The sequence below is a fragment of the Malaya genurostris genome, chromosome 2 (assembly GCF_030247185.1).
Source record: "Malaya genurostris strain Urasoe2022 chromosome 2, Malgen_1.1, whole genome shotgun sequence".
Taxonomy (NCBI): Eukaryota; Metazoa; Arthropoda; class Insecta; order Diptera; family Culicidae; genus Malaya; species Malaya genurostris.
The window spans coordinates 263,766,918-263,784,627 of record NC_080571.1 but is presented as its reverse complement, the minus strand read 5'-3'; the positions used below and the strand labels follow the sequence as shown (position 1 = coordinate 263,784,627).

Below are 17,710 nucleotides of genomic sequence, written 5' to 3'. Positions count from 1 at the left end.
TGATCTTAATAGTGCAGTTCAATCAGTCAACTGAAATTAAAACAGCCTTTCGTTGCTATAGTCACTATTTGGAATGTAGAAAAAAAAATTGTTGTTCATATAAATCACCCTACGTGCATAAAAAATATCGCGGTCAATATTTTTCAGTTTTTTTTATTCAATAATATAATTTTTAAGGCACACTGCTTAAGCTCTAAGGTGCCAAGGGCTTTTTCTATTTTTATTAACGACTAACTTAAAACTAGGATAGTAAAAATGGATAATGTTGTAACAGTTCGGCTGAAAAGTTCGTATTGTTTGATAGAAACACACATTTTTTTGCCAAAATTCGTTTTTATTATTCAACATAATTGCCATCAGAGGCGATACAGCGATTATAGCGATCTTCCAACTTTTCGATACCATTTTTGTAGTACGATTTGTCCTTTGCCTCAAAATAGGCCTCAGTTTCAGCGATTACCTCTTCATTGCTTCTAAATTTTTTACCAGCGAGCATTCTCTTGAGGTCTGAGAACAGGAAAAAGTCACTGGGGGCCAAATCTGGAGAATACGGTGGATGAGGGAGCCATTCGAAGCCCAATTCGTTCAATTTCAGCATGGTTTTTCGTTGTTGTTTATGATCGATTGTGAGCTCACGCAGCACCCATTTTGCACAAAGCTTTCTCATATCCAAATATTCGTGAATAATATGGCCAACACGTTCCTTTGATATCTTTAGGGTGTCAGCTATCTCGATCAACTTCACTTTACGGTCATTGAAAATCATTTTGTGGATTTTTTTCACGTTTTCATCGGTAACAGCCTCTTTTGGACGTCCATTGCGTTCATCGTCTTCGGTGCTCATATGACCAGTACGAAATTTTGCAAACCACTTACAAATTGTTGCTTAGCCCGGTGCAGAGTCTGGATAACACTCATCAAGCCATTTTTTTGTATCGGCGGCACTTTTTTTCTTAAAAAAGTAGTGTTTCATCAACACACGAAATTCCTTTTTTTCCATTTTTTTTCACAATAACAAAGGTAGCTTCACTCAAAATGCAATATCTCACAAACTAATAATCAGACAGCTGTCAAATTTATACACGTATCTTTTGAAGGTTGGTACTAACTGAAAATGGTATGGATTTAATTCTAGTGGCGCTCTCTCATAGAAACGATACGAACTTTTCAGCCGATCTGTTATTGGGGTCGCAGTGGTCGACTTTGGCAGATCCAGCCTTCAGCTGGCGATCGGCACCGGCCATTATTTTTCAGTTGCGAATTTATTCAGTAGAGTTTTTTTATTGATGGAAATAGAATAATTAAATCTTGCACTAATCATTTCGGTGTCGAACTGAAGCGTAGTGGAAATTCAACATCGGAGACTCTTCTCCCTTTCGATTATCTCTTTAGCGATATTTCTGTAGGTGAAAATTCTTCATCAATTTTCGCTGATACAAAAAATCACTTGTGAACTTTGAGGTTCAGAGGATGCTTGCCTCATGAATGAAAATCTCGGAAGTGATTTTTTCAGTCACTGAGTTTTTTGAGAAAATTTCTTGAACTGATTTTTTCACGTGTGAAAATGAGATGAACTTTTTCTGATCATGATTTTCCCAACACGAGAAAATCGAGTGCATATTTTTGTTACGTAGTGCAGACATTTTGCACTTTCGATGAACTGAGTCGACCCTCCAAGTCTTAGGTGTTTAATTTCAAACAGTTTTTGATCGATTCAATACTAATTAGAGATGGGCAATCCGTTGGTGAACGGTTAAAAAAAACTAGTTCTCATAGAAGAATGAGTGGACAAATGTTATTTGTTGAAGAACGTTCACTAATCTTTTCAAAAGAAATAAAACTGATTGAATTCTATAAGATGGTTTATTGATAACTGTGTATTTCGGAACGGCCATCGTTATTAAGAATGCAGTCGAAATTGCATATATTAACGAGCTTTGAAAAAGTACACAGAAGTGAATGATTACTACTTGAAACACCTGCAAAAGAGTCACTGAACTCACTACTACTAATGTTGTTACCAATCAAATATAATTATTTGCTTTGCTATGGTTTTCTTAGATAAATGCAAAATTTCTGAAGAACGAATGAACGGTTCAGGAGAACTAGTTCTTTCAATTGAACTATCGAGGACTGACTAACCATCTATTGCCAGACAAATTAATAGTTAATCGTCAAAGTGCAATATTTGATCAGTCATGCCGTCGATCGATTCCTATACACAAAAGAAAGTTTAAAGTTTTCGCGTAAATATTCAACGAACATCGGAAACGCAAATCAAGAACATAAAAACTCAGGTTCACTCACTAGTACTTTTGGGCCTTTCGCGAACGGATTTTCCATCTCTAGATGGAACCAAAGAACTTTAAGATCTCGACTTGAGTGAAGCTTAGGAAACATGTTAATTTTTTTCACGTTCCTCTTTCGACTCATCAGTGCACTAGCTGTTCAAACTAAACTGTCATTGCCACCTTGAAGTTCAACATGAACGTATCAGTTTTCGTTGAATTGCTAAGTGGCAATGTCAATTTAATTCAAACTTCTAATGCACATGAGTGTGTCTTAACCGAAAAATGCTTACTCCGTTACCTCCATAAATTAAAAAATTGATTGGATTGAAGTACATAGTTAAAATAGGAAGAGACAAAGTAGTGTGCAAATGCTTATGAGAATTGTAGAAGAAAAGTTAGGAAAACTTGCTTATTCGTAACAAAACCGAACAAATTTGAATGAAAGATCGGAACTTGAGTTTCATACGTGTTTAAGAAGAGATTTGCCAAACGGTAATAGAGTAACGGTAATTCATCCCAGCTTCAGTAGTCATCTCATATACGAAAACCGTTCGTTAGAGTGAGATCTGCTGTCTCGGTTCGATAGATTGATTTCAAGGTTAAGATTACAATAGTTACATTCTCTTCGAGTTTTCGTGTAGCTATAACAGTAGTAATGGACAATTTTTGAATTATTAGTTCATTGAATGAAAGTCGAGTAACCGGCAAAAAATATGGCGACTCTACTTAAAAGATGACTATAGGTACAATAGCCAATTCAATGTATCTTGTTCATGGATGTTTTTCATCCTTCGTTTCGCTGAACGGCGTGGTGCCGCCTGCCGCATCCCGTTGTAGAGCCCCGTGCTGGTTCTGAGGATAAAGTAACCTCTACCCATTTTGAAGCACACTCTTTCATGTCCTTCATAATTCCAGATACTAACTTGGGTGTTAGTACTTAAGAACTTTGATTGATCGATTCAATCTTGAGCCATGAATATTGATTACATTTGGCATGAACTTGAAAACTGTTTACGTTTTCATATTGCTGCATATAACTAACTAACCGACCTGAATTGACTGATGGTTTTAAGAACGGTTTTATCAAGTTGTGGTTTCTGCGAGTCTACTCAGAAGACACAGCTGGTCATGAAAATAGCAAATCTTACGGTGAAAGAAAAATTTATGCAGACACTTTTCGTTTGGATGGTACAAGAGATGATAGTTCCGTGCCAGTGGAAAGATGCATACTTTCACACGTAAATCATAAATATTGATTACTGTACGTACAGGAATTTTATGGAATGAAGATGAACACCGAGCATAATGGAGTAAGATGGTGCTGGGAAAGTGCTGTAGATTTTAAGGACAGGGTTGCAGCAAATAAGATATCGTTGTTTTATCATTTCAGAATTCTTTGCATCGTATGAAAGTCATCGCATTTTTTTTTAAAGTGAGTAAAACATGGTTCTATATGGGATGTCTGACATTTGCCGGATTAAGTTTAACATTGTATCTAGACGTTTCGTACTCCTTTGATAAGCTATAGTCACATGGATGTGAAATTGAACAGGTTATGAAATGAAAATGAAAATGAAAATTTGAAAATTTCAATAAATAGTAAGTTTTTATTCAATACATTTTGTCACAGTGCTCTTGGGGCTGTGGTCCACTAGGAGATTGATAGTACCTATTACCTCTCTCCGGACAGTACCAGCCTACATGCCGTGTGGAATCCGGCGGAAAAAAATTAATCAAGAATAGATCCACTGTGTTCCTGCTTCCATGTCGTAAAATGCGACAATTGCAGGATTTTCAGCTATTAGATAAAGACTGTCCCAGAAAGTATGGACGCACTTTGATTTAGAGTATTGGCAAGAAGCAAGATGTGGCCAGAAGACAACAGGATCCTTGTGGCTTCGAATCATGGGTAGAAGTCGTTTTTGTAAACATTTCTTGATATATATTTCGCTGTTCATTGAAGCAGTTGCGATGAAGGGTTTCGAAATTTTACCGCAGCTACAAATTGCTTGCCAGACCATAGCATTCTTACCAAATTTTTCGACTTCAATCGATGTCTCGAGCTGGTCTATCATTTGTCCTTCTCGCAGCGTATAATATTGTGGTCCCAGCAAGGATTTGTAATCGAGTTTCAAGTAGGTTTCGTCGTCCATGATTATGCAGTTCAAATTTTCAGCAAGAATCGTATTGTACAGCTTTCGAACCCTCGGCCTGATCGATGCTTCTTGTTTCGGACTACGTTTTGGTTGTTTCTGCTTCTTATAGGTTCGAAGATTCAAACGTTCTTTAGCACGAAGAACATTTGACTTCGAAGTGCCTCTTTTTGGTCACATCCTCAACTGAAACCTTCTTCTATTGTTCGAACGCCTTCAGCATAAGTTTATCCAACGGAGGGTTAGCAGGACCTTTTGTTTTGACCCGTTTTCGGTTTATCCTCAAAGGTGTTATCCTCACCGAACTTCCTGATTGCATTTCGCACGGCTTTTTCACTTACACCTTCCAATTTTGCTATCTTTCTCAGTGACAGTCCGCGTACACAATTTTTCGACGTTGTTCTGCTGAAAGTCCACGCATTTCGAAACGAACTAATGAAAACGAATAAACAAGTGCACAAATGGTTAGAGAAGAGTGTAAACAACAAGAGGCAGCCATAAAAATTGACAGATTCTGAACCATTGCGAAATGGCAGCGGTTTATGGTTGCGTCCATACTTTCTGGTACAGTCTTTATTTTCAATGTTTCGCTTCTAATTACTCTATTTTACCAAATTATCTCTTCATTCAACCTATCAAGTTCTGTCTAGCTTCGAAGAAAAGTTTAATTTATAATGTTTTCTTCTTTCATGTTTTTGATTGTCTTTCAGGATTATAAATTGAATGATAAAAATCAACTATTGCGCAAATCCATTGATATTACAACGTTGATAACAGAGATAACATATATCGGTATATTGAATACATAGTAAAAAAACTTTTTTAATCCACCTAGTGGTGTAATGATACCTTTCTCATGTACATATAATATTGTGGTATTCTATTCAAAAATTTTCTCTTCGATTTTTGAAAGAAACCAAGAGATTGTTTATGCATAACATACAGAATAAAACAGTGCTTTGATTGCGTAAGCCATCCTTAAGAGAACGAAATGGGTTCACTATTATATGCACTTCCGGCACCGGAACCCGAGAGCCAGTATAATCGAAGTCGGTTCGAACAGCCACCAACTAACATGACACACAAACTCTTCTATGGGACCACAAGACCTTTCATGTGAATCAAAGTTTGTGGAAATCGGTCAAACCATCGTTGAGAAAAGTGAGTGAGATCCATTTTGGCATATATGACCATTATTTCCGGTACTTCCGGAACCGAATACCGGTAGCCAGGATAGCCAGAATCGGTTTGTTTAGTTGCCTACTGATAATAACTATCGATTTGTGTAGTTTTGAGACCAGTTTAGAAAATTTTTTACGTTTTTTGTTTCGCCGGTTTAAGTGACGGTGTACAATATGTAATACACTTTACCCTATAACTCCGGAACCGGAAGTCGGATCCGGATGAAATTCAGGAATTCCGTATGGGACCGCAAGACCTTTCATTTGAATCTAAGTTTGTGGAAATCGGTCAAACCATCGTTGAGAAAAGTGAGTGAGATCCATTTTGGTATATATGACCACTATTTCCGGTACTTCCGGAACCGGATAACGAGAACCAGGATAGCCGGAATCGGTTTGTTTAGTTGCCTACTGATAATAACTATCGATTTGTGTAGTTTTGAGACCAGTTTAGAAATTTTTTTACGTTTTTTGTTTCGCCGGTTTAAGTGACGGTGTACAATATTGAACACACTTTACCCTATAATTTTGGAACCGGAAGTCTGATCCGGATGAAATTCAGGAATTCCGTATGGGACCACGAGACCGATTCTTAAGTCCGGTATGGTTTTATTTTTCGAAATTTGTTAAACATTTTGGCAAAGCGTGTCATTTCAATGAAATTTGACATAGGAATGTACTGAACACATTGGTATTAACAAAGCAGCAATTGCGTTTGGCACGACTTCGAATCAAGTGCTAGATTTTGTCGGGATTTGGTAAGACGCTTGTCACCAAATGCCACTTGTTGAATTCAGATTTTTCATCACAACACTTCGCCATGTCTAGTGAAGCCGGCGATAAAAATTTTAATGATCATAATTTTTACAAAAAAAGTAGAAATATAAAATTTAAAATCATTCCACAATTCAATTTTTGAACGTTACTTTTTTTAGACAAAAATGTTGAGCACCCATTCCCAATATATTCCTCTTTATTTGAATCTAAGTTCATGAACATTGGTTAAGTCATCACCTTGAGCTCCGTTCTAGAATTTTTGATAACTAATTTTGACGGGTAGAGTCCGGCATTTGCCTTGGACCAGTCGAGTTTTATCGACAAGTATTGAAGGGATTTATTTGAGTTTTTTATTGTAAGCATAGTGAATAATTTCTGTGATCCCATCTAAATTTCATTAAAAATATGTGATTACTTCAAAAGAATAAAATTATCTCATTTTTGCAACGACAATATAAATTTTTGGTTTCAAGATTTTTTATCAATAAAACGACAAAATGTAAGTTTTTCTCTAGTTTTACAGAATAATGAATTTTTGCACAAGAGAGCCTTTGCTAATGAACAGAGAGAAATAAAGGCCCTGAAATGTTTCTTTTTAGACAAAAAAAAAAAACAAAAAAAGTCCTCAACATTTAGAAAATCATTGAAAAAATTCATTTTGACTTGCATGATATCATACATCAGAATTTACGATATTACTTCTAGCAAAATTATGAATTTGTGAGCAAATACCATTTCGATTTGTTTTTGCTTTACAATAAAGAACAGTATTATTCAAATTTGTATCAATCGAAATAATTATAAATTCAATTATGTGGATGACAGTTGTGACCCAAGGAACCCGCCATGTCAAAAAATTTTAGATGTTAGCTTTTATGTATGAATTACTAAAGAATATGTTTACAAAAATCATTACAATAAAGGAAAGGACTGAAATGCCACAGTGCGGAATTTTTAAATACCTTTCATTTGCAGTTGTAAAAAATGTCAAGTAAACCCTTTTTCAAAAGCCGGTTAGTTCGGTCATGAATGAACAAGACTTATATCGTTCTCATTTTTGAACCTACAAGCGGGCGACTCTGACTCCGAGTAAAACGAACACGTGGTACGCGCCCTAAACAACAACTCATATATAAAAAAATAAACAATGCGTGGTGCGACCCGAGACAATTTTTAGAGTGAAACTACGCGATTGGAGTCCAGGAAATTCTAACCACAACTGTTGAATCTAAATCTTGTACCGTTCAAAGGGCGTACTCGTTTTCTACTTGACTATTTCTACAAATAGCAGAAATTTTATTGCAACAAAAAGGCAAAACGTATTATTGCGTTATTTACTCTTTACGAAACAACACAAGCGCGCTGATTTCCCGGGCGTTTTTTTTGCGTGCTAGCAAATACAGCAGGGATAGCAGTAATCTTAAGAATAAAGCAATCCTAGCACCGTGGGCATTGTTTTCGTAATGCTACAGTTTTCCATTTGAGTTTGTTGTCTACGCCAACAAGAGCTACGACGTTGAACCCTTTCTTGGCGCACAGAAATGTGTACTCAGCCATGTTTAACTAGACCGGTGCCTAACCCAGTTTTGTTAAAATGCAAACTACGAGGGTAAAAGCACTTAAGAGTTTCAAAAGCTTAGGGTTTATGAACCAAGTAAAAATCGATTTCATTAAGTTTTGGAGATTTTATAAACATTCTTATGATAAATTTATCTCTCCAAGTCTCGTGCATTACTATTAAAGTATCACTGCAGTACCGTTATGCACAACTTTCGACGTTGGACTACGTGTTTTCTATCTATACTCACTTGGGTGCGTTTTAAAAACTTCACACTTTGAGAGCTTTACGAAATTTTTCCTGATTTGATTTTCTAATATTTTTCCCCTGTTTGAGTGTCTCCTTTATTTCTTTCACTAATCGAATAGTAGAAGGTGTAAGATTGTTGCCAATAAAGTGAAAAAATAGGTCCAGACACTAAACATAAAAATCAACCGAATCTATTAATACATCCTGCTGCAAGTTTACTAGTTTTAGTCTATGAACGTGGACACATCGAATGCGCCTCTCTTTTGTTGCAGTGAGAGACGAAAATGTTTCATCTCTCTTCGTTTGTTTCGGAGTCGATCATTTACGAATGAGACGGTCAACAAACGAATACAAGGCTGTTGGATTGGATTCTTCTATTAAGGTCTGAGGACAGAGGGCCACGTGTTGAGTTTTAAATCGACCACGTGGATCGCTAAATTCCCTTTGCGCATCGTATTTCTCTTGAACTCTCTCGTATATAAGCAAACTGTACCGGGTTGCCAGCATACATTTTATTATTTTTATGCGAAGTTTTATCACATTAATCTATCGTATGGGTTGGACATTACATCGATTCCAATGAACAATGAAAAAATATTCAGATTCCCAAAGATTGAATGTCTGTGTTTGGCAGCCTTGTCGAGCCAATTTTATTTCTCTTTCCTTTTTCAGAATGCTATCAGGAAACCAAAGCGAAAAAAAATGGTGGATGCATTGAAACTGACTTTGTTTCACAGAAAAATACAAGACTTTATTTTTATTGCGATAACATATATGTTTTTATGTACTAATCGCATCTAAACTAAATTATCTAGACTTTGTCATGGTAGATTTATGATACAAGCCTTCAAAGCCGAGATATTCGATGAACAAGTAGAGGTATGCATTTACGAGCGTTCCAATATTCAGCAGTTCTTCAGTCAGAAAAAAATACAACACGACCGCTAAACTCAATGAATCATTCTAAAAATTTCACAGAATGTTCTCAACTAAATTTCGAAGCCATTGTCAGGTGGGTTTTTCTATATTCTGCACCGTTTCCAAGAAAATTTAATTTGAAACAGGGAAATAGAAAAAAACCTGCCACTTTACGATACTGTCCTCAGCCCTTAAGAATGCGTGACAATTTTAAGCTATGCTTGGTAGTGGATAGCCAAACCAACCAAGGGGTGGGTCGCTTAGATCAGTGAGCCAATCACACATTATAACAATGCATTGCTCCAATGCACCATTTCTTAATAATGGCACTTTCGTTTTAATTCAGTTGCACAGGTTGCGGCACACACAGGCTCACTTTTGGCAAGTAGCTGTTGCACAGTGTGACACACTTAGGCTCACAGTTTATCGCGTGTTTTTTAAGAGGCACAACATAACTTGTGTTAAGTGACTCTCCCCTTGAAACCAACCGGTTTTGGCTACATGCTTCTGAAAGTACCGATAAAAAAAAAAGTTTCAAAGAAACGGAGCTCACTGTTTTTTTTCGGTGTGGAAGTCCAATTGATTTTCTACAACTTTTTCCTGGATTCTATTTTTGTACGGTCACGGTTTTCAAAGTTGGAAAAAATTGAAGAGAGTGCATTTGAAAAAGTCATTCCTGACTCGAATCGGTCGGCGAAAACTTTGAATGCAAAAAACAGATAAAAAAACATTTGTTGCGGAAGAATCGGGTTTTATCCGGCTTTGCATTTTAAGTTTTTTTAGTCCCGTTCTTGCAAAAAAGATGTTTATAAACGATTTTTCACAGCAAATTTCGTGCACGATCTTGATCTGATCCAACGGGTTTTCCGAGCTAAGCAGCATTTTTGATTTCAGCCGTTCTACCAACGTTGCCAGGTATACCGATTTCTCGGTATTTATACAGATTTTTTACCTTTATACCGCAATACAGATATGTACTCCAAAATACCGATACTTCACGGATCATACAGATAAATACAGATTTTCGTTTTTAGCTAGGATAGACATGAGAAAAGGTTGTAGTGGGACCTTTTTTTTCTCTCACCAAAATGCATTTTCCTGGACCTATGTGGAAGAGATTCTGATACCGATATGGTTATTTGGATTTTTGCGCCGAATACAGATTTTTGGAAAAATGACCTGGCAACGCTGCGTTCTACACTTATTTGTAGGATTTGTCACCTTTCGACAAAATTGGTTGGCTCTTTTAAAAAGATAGTCTAAAAAAAATACATGTCCAGAAAGTTTTATTCATATCTGAATCCGTCCTCCTAATAACTTTCTTTTGTTACGAATTACAGAGGTTTTAACCTTAACGTTATTCGCTTCTTCGAGTCAGAAAAATTTTCTGGCCCTATGTGCGGGGTTGGGAATCAAACCCAGGCGGGCTGCATGAAGGGCATCTTAATCGCTCTTTTATTCTTTATTTCGTTAACTCTTTTATTCTTCATCTGATTTTATAAATTGTTGTCCAGAAATAAAACCACGTAGCAGCGAGATTTGAGTGGTGAATGTTGAAATTTCGCAAACCGCCGAAGTGAATTCATCGACAAAAAATAAGAGTACAGAAAAAATCGAAATTTTTCATATGCTTTCTATATTGAAATTATCGAAATACTTTGTTATTTTACTGTACCAGCGTTTACGAAAGCCTATGTCTAACTATTTACTGTAGGGAACAATTTCAAATAACTTTTCGTCAGTCGAAATTAAAATTTGGACTGCAACTTGAATCAAATCAAACTAATGGGTATTTGCTTGCTGATTTGAAATTTAAATAAAACACATGTCAAATTATGAAATGGTCAAATATTTTTTTATTGGGATCATTTCTCAGTATTTAACATTGAAATATGATTTCAGGCATAAGGCCTCCACGACTTTTTTCTCAAAGGTCATTCTGGAGTCTCAATTTTCGTCCATTTTTTCAAGCATTTGAGAGCGTATTTTAGCAATGACACGTTAAATATTGGTTTCCAAAGCCTGAATCTTTGCTGGCTTATCCACATAAACCTATGATTTATCCCCACAAAAAATATCAAGCGTCGTCAGATCACACGAACGCAGAGGCCAATTCACCGGTCACCGGTTTCTCGAAATACTGTTATCGCTCTTTCAATCAGTCGATTATTTCGGCCGCAGTATGGCAAGTGGCACCATCCTGTTGAAAGCGCTTTTTATTCGCATCCATATCTTCAAGATTTGGCTACCAAAATTCATTGATCATTGGTCTGTATCGATTTCAATTCACGATAACGCGTTTTCCTACATCATTTTTAAAGAAATAAGGACCGTTGATTCCACCAGCCCACAGACCGCACTAAACAGTACATATATTCTTACCGATGGCTTGGCACGTTCTTTATGATGGTCTCAGTCGGACGATTATGTGCACCATAAAAGTCACGAAGTGCTCTATGAACAGTTTTAAAGGAACACTGGTTTTAATAATAAATTTCCACGATTTGGAGGCGTTGGTCTGGAGTTTACCTATTCATGATGATTTGCCAAACAAAACTGAGTAGAGACGTCACTTTACCAAACCAACTTACCGTGGCGTAAATTTTCGGACCATCAAACATTTCGACCAACATATAATAAGTTAAGCGATTATTTTTTGAATTAAGACTGATTGATTCACCTCTCGTGAACTATTGAGATAGGACTTAATTAAACGAAACTGAAACCAAATGAAAACCTGTGCTCCTGTTACTGCTTTATAAGAAATTCAAGTTAAATGGGTAGTAATACTTTTCAAGTAGCATAATTAAACATGCTTTGTGATTACATTTTTTCACATTATTATTATCAATATAATCACAGCCGATGAATTCGGTTGTGTTCTGAAATCGTAAGTTTTCTCCCGTACACGCTATACGAAATCGAACAAAGTACGCTGTGTGCTTCGATTCCGATGCAGTGGTGTTTTCTTCTTCCGTACCAGCACGTACCGATGGGTACTGGTTTTGCATCGTCATTCTGTATGACGGTTGGAAAGTTTGGCACTTATCGCCCTATAATTTCGGAACCGGAAGTCGAATATGGATGAAATTGAACCGTATCTTTTAAGACAATGAGAGCTTTAATTTGAATCAAGATTTATGAAGAGTGGTTTATCCGTTGTTGGGAAATCGAAGTGAGTTCCGATTTTGGATTTTTTTTTCACTAGTATCGGTGCTTTTAGAGCCGGAAACCGGGAGGTCTATATATTCACCAACCAACAAGATCTGCTAACTAGATAATTTTATCAGCGAGTTTTATGAAAATTTGCACCTCGCTTCGCATTAACTTTTGAAAAAATACTCATGAAATTGAAATTTTTTCAATTATCGCGCTCAGATCGGATCGGATTTGCATCTTAGTTTGTGAAAATCGGTTCAGCCATCTCTGAGAAAATTGGGTGATACACACGCACATATCGTGATCTCTATGAACTGAGTCGAATGGTATATTACATCGGCTCTTCGGGCCTTGGTTGTAAAGTCGATGTTCACGCGATTTTCTGGTTATGCAAGTCTTTTGATATGAGAAAGGGAAAACAAACCTCTTAAAAACACACCCTTTATTTGATAGGTATCTATCAACGGAATGCAGAAGAAAAAATATTTCTGATTCCTGATTCTAATTGGATTAAAACTTTTTTTTAGTGTATACGTCCAATCGATTTTCTATAACTTTTTATTGGACAAGTCACAGTTTTCAAAAATCAAATGATATGAATAAACTGCATGTAAAAGTACATCTGCCTTCCGGAAAGTCGGTCTTGAGTCTAATTGGTCTTTTTGACCGTGCAGAATACCCAAATTTCCAAGTGCCAAGTTCCATCCAAGTCGGAGTATGTGAAGTCTGATGACGTGAAACCTATTTCTGGAACTGCACAATATCCTAGCTGTTGTCGAGTGCATGGTACTTGTAAAGTTTTCCTCTGGAATCCAATGTCTCCGCATAGCCGCAGGTCCCAAGTGTCATACATGTCATAGAGCTCCGGCGAACATGTCAAATCTCGGGACCACACAATCCGCGTCACCAATGTGTGTTTTACTCGGAGCAAAACCGGGGACTCCCTACAGTTCAGCCAGTCACGTTGGTTTAGCTACCCGCTGAATGCTTATTAGAGGAAGAAAAATGATGAAAATGTAGGCAAGTGTTTTTTCTCGTTTAATTGGAATCTTCCCCGCATGGGTGCCAGTGTTTCGTCAATCGGCACGAACGGGAGCAAGTTGGAAAAAACGATAAATGCCGCAATGGCCTACGATTTTGAGGAATTTTGCCTGGTAATGATGGAAATGTTCATTAGAAATCCTGTACAATGACATGAAAATTTTTATTTGAATATATAATATTTTATTTATCAAAATTTTATCAAACAAATAAGGAAGTAGTATTTCCTAGCATTCCAACACACGATTCCATCGATTTAACTGTGTGTTCCGGTATAATACCAACAATCTACCTTGCCTTCGGAAGCCATTTAATGTCAACAATTTCCAAAAACTGATTCCTTTTCAATCCTGTGTCACACGGTGCGCTTTACGACGTCAAACGCTTTAACTTCGGTCGAGCCGAAACGCTCAGCATGCCTCACCAGTGGGTGGTTTGAGCATCCATGGAATGCCACTTGGTGTAAAAGGGAAATATTTCAAGTGACTTTTATGTTCTGGTTGTTCATCATCCCGACGCTCGCACTCCGACACCACAGCATTGAGCCGATATTGTGGCTGGAGAAGTGGTCACAATATGGCTTTGGAGCATGACGAAAAAAAAACGTAAAAATCATCAGTTCAACCGTCATCCTGCTCCAGTGAAACGTGAACGCTTACAGAGATTCGAATCACGTCTGGCAAATGGGGGGACTGGTGAATCATTTTCATGGCGTTCGCATATTTCTCCGGTGAGTGTTTTAATCAAGTTTTTTGTGAGGTTTTCCACATTAATGATGCCACGTTTATATCATTGACTGTTTTTTCGTGTTGATTGCGATTTTTCTATTGTAAAAATTTAATCTTCTCTCCATGGCTAACTAGGAATCGTCATAGAATCAATTGCAGGCCATTAGACTTCACAAACTCCGATTTAAAAGAAACTTTGTACTCGGCTTCAATATGACAGACTGTTCACTTTTCCCGGAAGGAGAGACTTATTTGACTGAAAGCTGACTTTTAAGAAGTGCGATGATTTCTGGTATGCGCTGGCAGAAGTTGTCGAAGTCAAAAAAAAAAATATTGAAAAAGGTCTAAAGTTTTTCAAGAACTATAAAACTCAATTTAAAAATGAAGGTTTAGAATTTTTTACCTTAAATTTTGAAACCTCATTTGACATTAATTAGATTAGTGTGAATTAAAAGGTATAGAAGTTATTTTTAAGCATTTTCCTCATTTAGATTTCCTGATGAAAAAAAGTCGCTTAAATAATAATGTATTTACAGGTATTCGACAGATAAAAAAACTTCAATTTCACTCATAGAAATAGCGTAGTTCAATAAATATTTGAGTACTTGACATCTCATGCCCAAATATCTCCAAAAAGGCTACTTCTATGAGAAAGGTCACTATAAGAAAGTTTATTGCTTTTTATTCAAGTTTAGTTTTAAAATAAAATTATTCCATTTCTTCAATTTAATTTTTGACTTTTTCTTTTCTTTATAGGGGTGCGAATTCGAGATACGATGTTTAACCAAATTTGAACAGATATTGTCTTGGAAATATATCTTTCAAATTCGAGTAGATACAATTTCATATCTTAAATAATTGGTGGTCGAAATTTCAATGAAAAGCGAGCAATGTCTAAATTTTCCCGTTCTGCAAATCCATATAATTGTTTCTCTAACAGAGACGACAGTTTCGTATACATGCGTGTACGGTTTTAATCAGATTTCCGCACTTCAATGTGTGTGTGTTCATGTTTATGAAAATCGCGGTTTCAAAACAAGAGTTAGTATCGAAAAGACCTGTATTTTCGCCTCGCACAAGGGCAATGATGTTCAATGTGTGTGTTCGCGTTTATAAAAATCGTGCGTTTAGAGCAAGAATCAGTATCAGTTAATAGTATCGTTGCACAGGTTCTGGACTTTTTGTGTTTTAGTTTTGTGCGCCGTTCGTTTAGTACGGGAAACATTTTCATCTAAATTCTGTTGTTTCTTGGCATTTGATAAAAACGCAGAATGGGTTCGATCTTGGAGTGTTGGATGAACGTTATCAGAACTTTTCATCATCAGCACCAACAAACTACACCGTTCTTTTCGAGGCCATTTTTCATAATTGTCAAAGGATTATTTATGGAAAAAGGATCCGAGAGGATCGCAGAGAATTTCGTATTTAAAATACGGTGCAGAAACCACCCAGTGACGGAGATTGTTCGAATCTCGTGTCACGGTAATAGACACCAGCTTCAGGTCGAACGTCCTACAAGGAATTTTCCATTCTCTTCTTTGCCGCCGAGTATTGAGCGCAGAATTTTTGTCTCAAAGACGCCGAGTACTCGAACATCTGTTTCCTTCAACGACCATGCTAATATCATTACCGCATATCACTAGTGTTCCAAGATATATGAACTCGTCAACAACCTCGTGTAGTACCCCATCAATCTCTACCTCGGATCCTACACCGTTTGGACTGCATCGTTCTCTACCAGCTACCATGTACTTAGTCTTGGTAGAGTTTATCGTCAACCCTATTCTCGCAGCTTCTTTCTTGAAGGGCACAAAAGTCTCTTCCACAGCTCTACGATCCACACCAATAATATCGATGTCGTCCGCAAAACCAAGAAGCATATGAGACTTATTGATGATGGTTCCGTTTCTCTGTACGCCGGATTATCGTAGGGCACCTTCGAGCGCTATATTGAACAACAATTTTAAGAGCGCGTCGCACTGCTTCAATTCATCTAACGTCTCGAAAGCATCGGATGTCGTACTAGCTATCTTGACACTTGATTTCAATTCATCGAGCGTCGCACAAATCAGTCTAATTAGCTTTGTCGGAAAGCCGTGTTATAATATGATCTGCCACAATTCGTTACGTTTCACTGAGTCGTACGCTGCTTTGAAATCTACAAACAGATGATGAGTCCGCAAGTTGTCAGTATAACAAGTTTATTATTCTTCAAATTGGCGTCATTCTCCAGCGTTCAGGGTTACTATATTTACAATTTTATCGGAGTAATGTTATGAGCAGTAGAATTTTTGTTAACCAAACTCTTCGATAACATTTATGAGGTCAAGTATCATTTGTCACTACACATGGATCATTGGCTTTCAAAGAGTGATGTTTCAGTCATTTAAAAGAACTATCGTGGTATTTTATCGAGTGCAAGATACGACATAGCGTACAAACAGGCCCTGTCAGCTTGGAGCCAAATCAATCTTAAGTTCAGTAACGCCATCGTACGGCATCACATTCAGCATATCATGTCAATTGTATGGATGCGCAGTGCTGCTATTTTGGCGCGCATGAATTTGACATTTCTCTCAATTACTTCTATGTACAAGATTCGATGTGGACTCGCTTGAGGACGCCATGCTTGCAAAAAAGGATGTTGCCAATGATTTGGAACAAAGCATATTTGTAAACTAAATTCATCGAAGTCAACTTACTATTATAACATGATCAGTTAAATCTCTTTATGTCTGAAGTAGCATGAAAATATTTCGAAATAAATGCAATAAGACCCCAGCAAAAAGTTCTCACGAATTTTGATAACACAACAACAGACAAAAACGTCGAACAACAAAAAGTCGAATGACAAAATATCGAAAGTGCCGTCGGAAGCGGCGGCCTCTTGCATACGAACCTGTGATCCACTCTGCTTAAACATAGTTTGTTTGTCTTTTTTAGGTCGGTCGATCGAGCGGTAGCTAGGTCGGACGTCACTCAAACCTGTGATCCTCCCGTTTGCCCGGAATATTGGCTCGTGTGTTATTTTCTAACATAAAAAATCATGTCTTCATGAAGTTATTAAAGACGACCATTCTTGAACATGTAAAGTAGGGAATCACAGAATTAATAGTCTTCTAATATTAATGCAACATCCGTAATGTAATCAGAAATGTTGTCTATTACTGCAAACCTTTCCACAATTTTTAACAACTTGTCATACTTTTCCACCTTTTTTCTAATCTATTAGGTTGCTCATAATAACAAATAATGCTTTACTTCACTTTTCATTGTTCTGAGCTTTTTTATGACTGCCGAGAACATATTTTTTCATCAGATTTTATGATTTGAAAAGATTTTGGTACGTGCACTTGTGGTACAAAAGCCTATGCTGCTACTTTCTTGAATGTCATATAAACATCTTTGTTCTCTATGTACAGTGAGCGAAAGCACTGTACTCTTTTGAGATAAAATTTATGAGCGATGAAAACACAATATTTTTGCTGCGAATCCGGAAATACTTTTGACAAACTATTGATTTTTGCCTTTCCAAAATCTGTGAGTGTTGTGAAGTGTAATTACGTAAAGTGAGAGTAATTACAAATAACAATTTAAAATTTAGGAATAAACACTTTGCATCATTTTGCTACTATATTCCATTATCGACTTTTAG

The 17,710-nt window shown here is 36.8% G+C and overlaps 1 protein-coding gene across 4 annotated transcripts in view; it reads right to left on the bottom strand.

Moving 5' to 3' along the window:
- LOC131429788 (synaptotagmin-A) overlaps positions 1-17,710 on the bottom strand; it is a 135,655-nt gene that overhangs the window by 12,415 nt on the left and 105,530 nt on the right. The gene's annotated exons all lie outside the window — the stretch shown is intronic.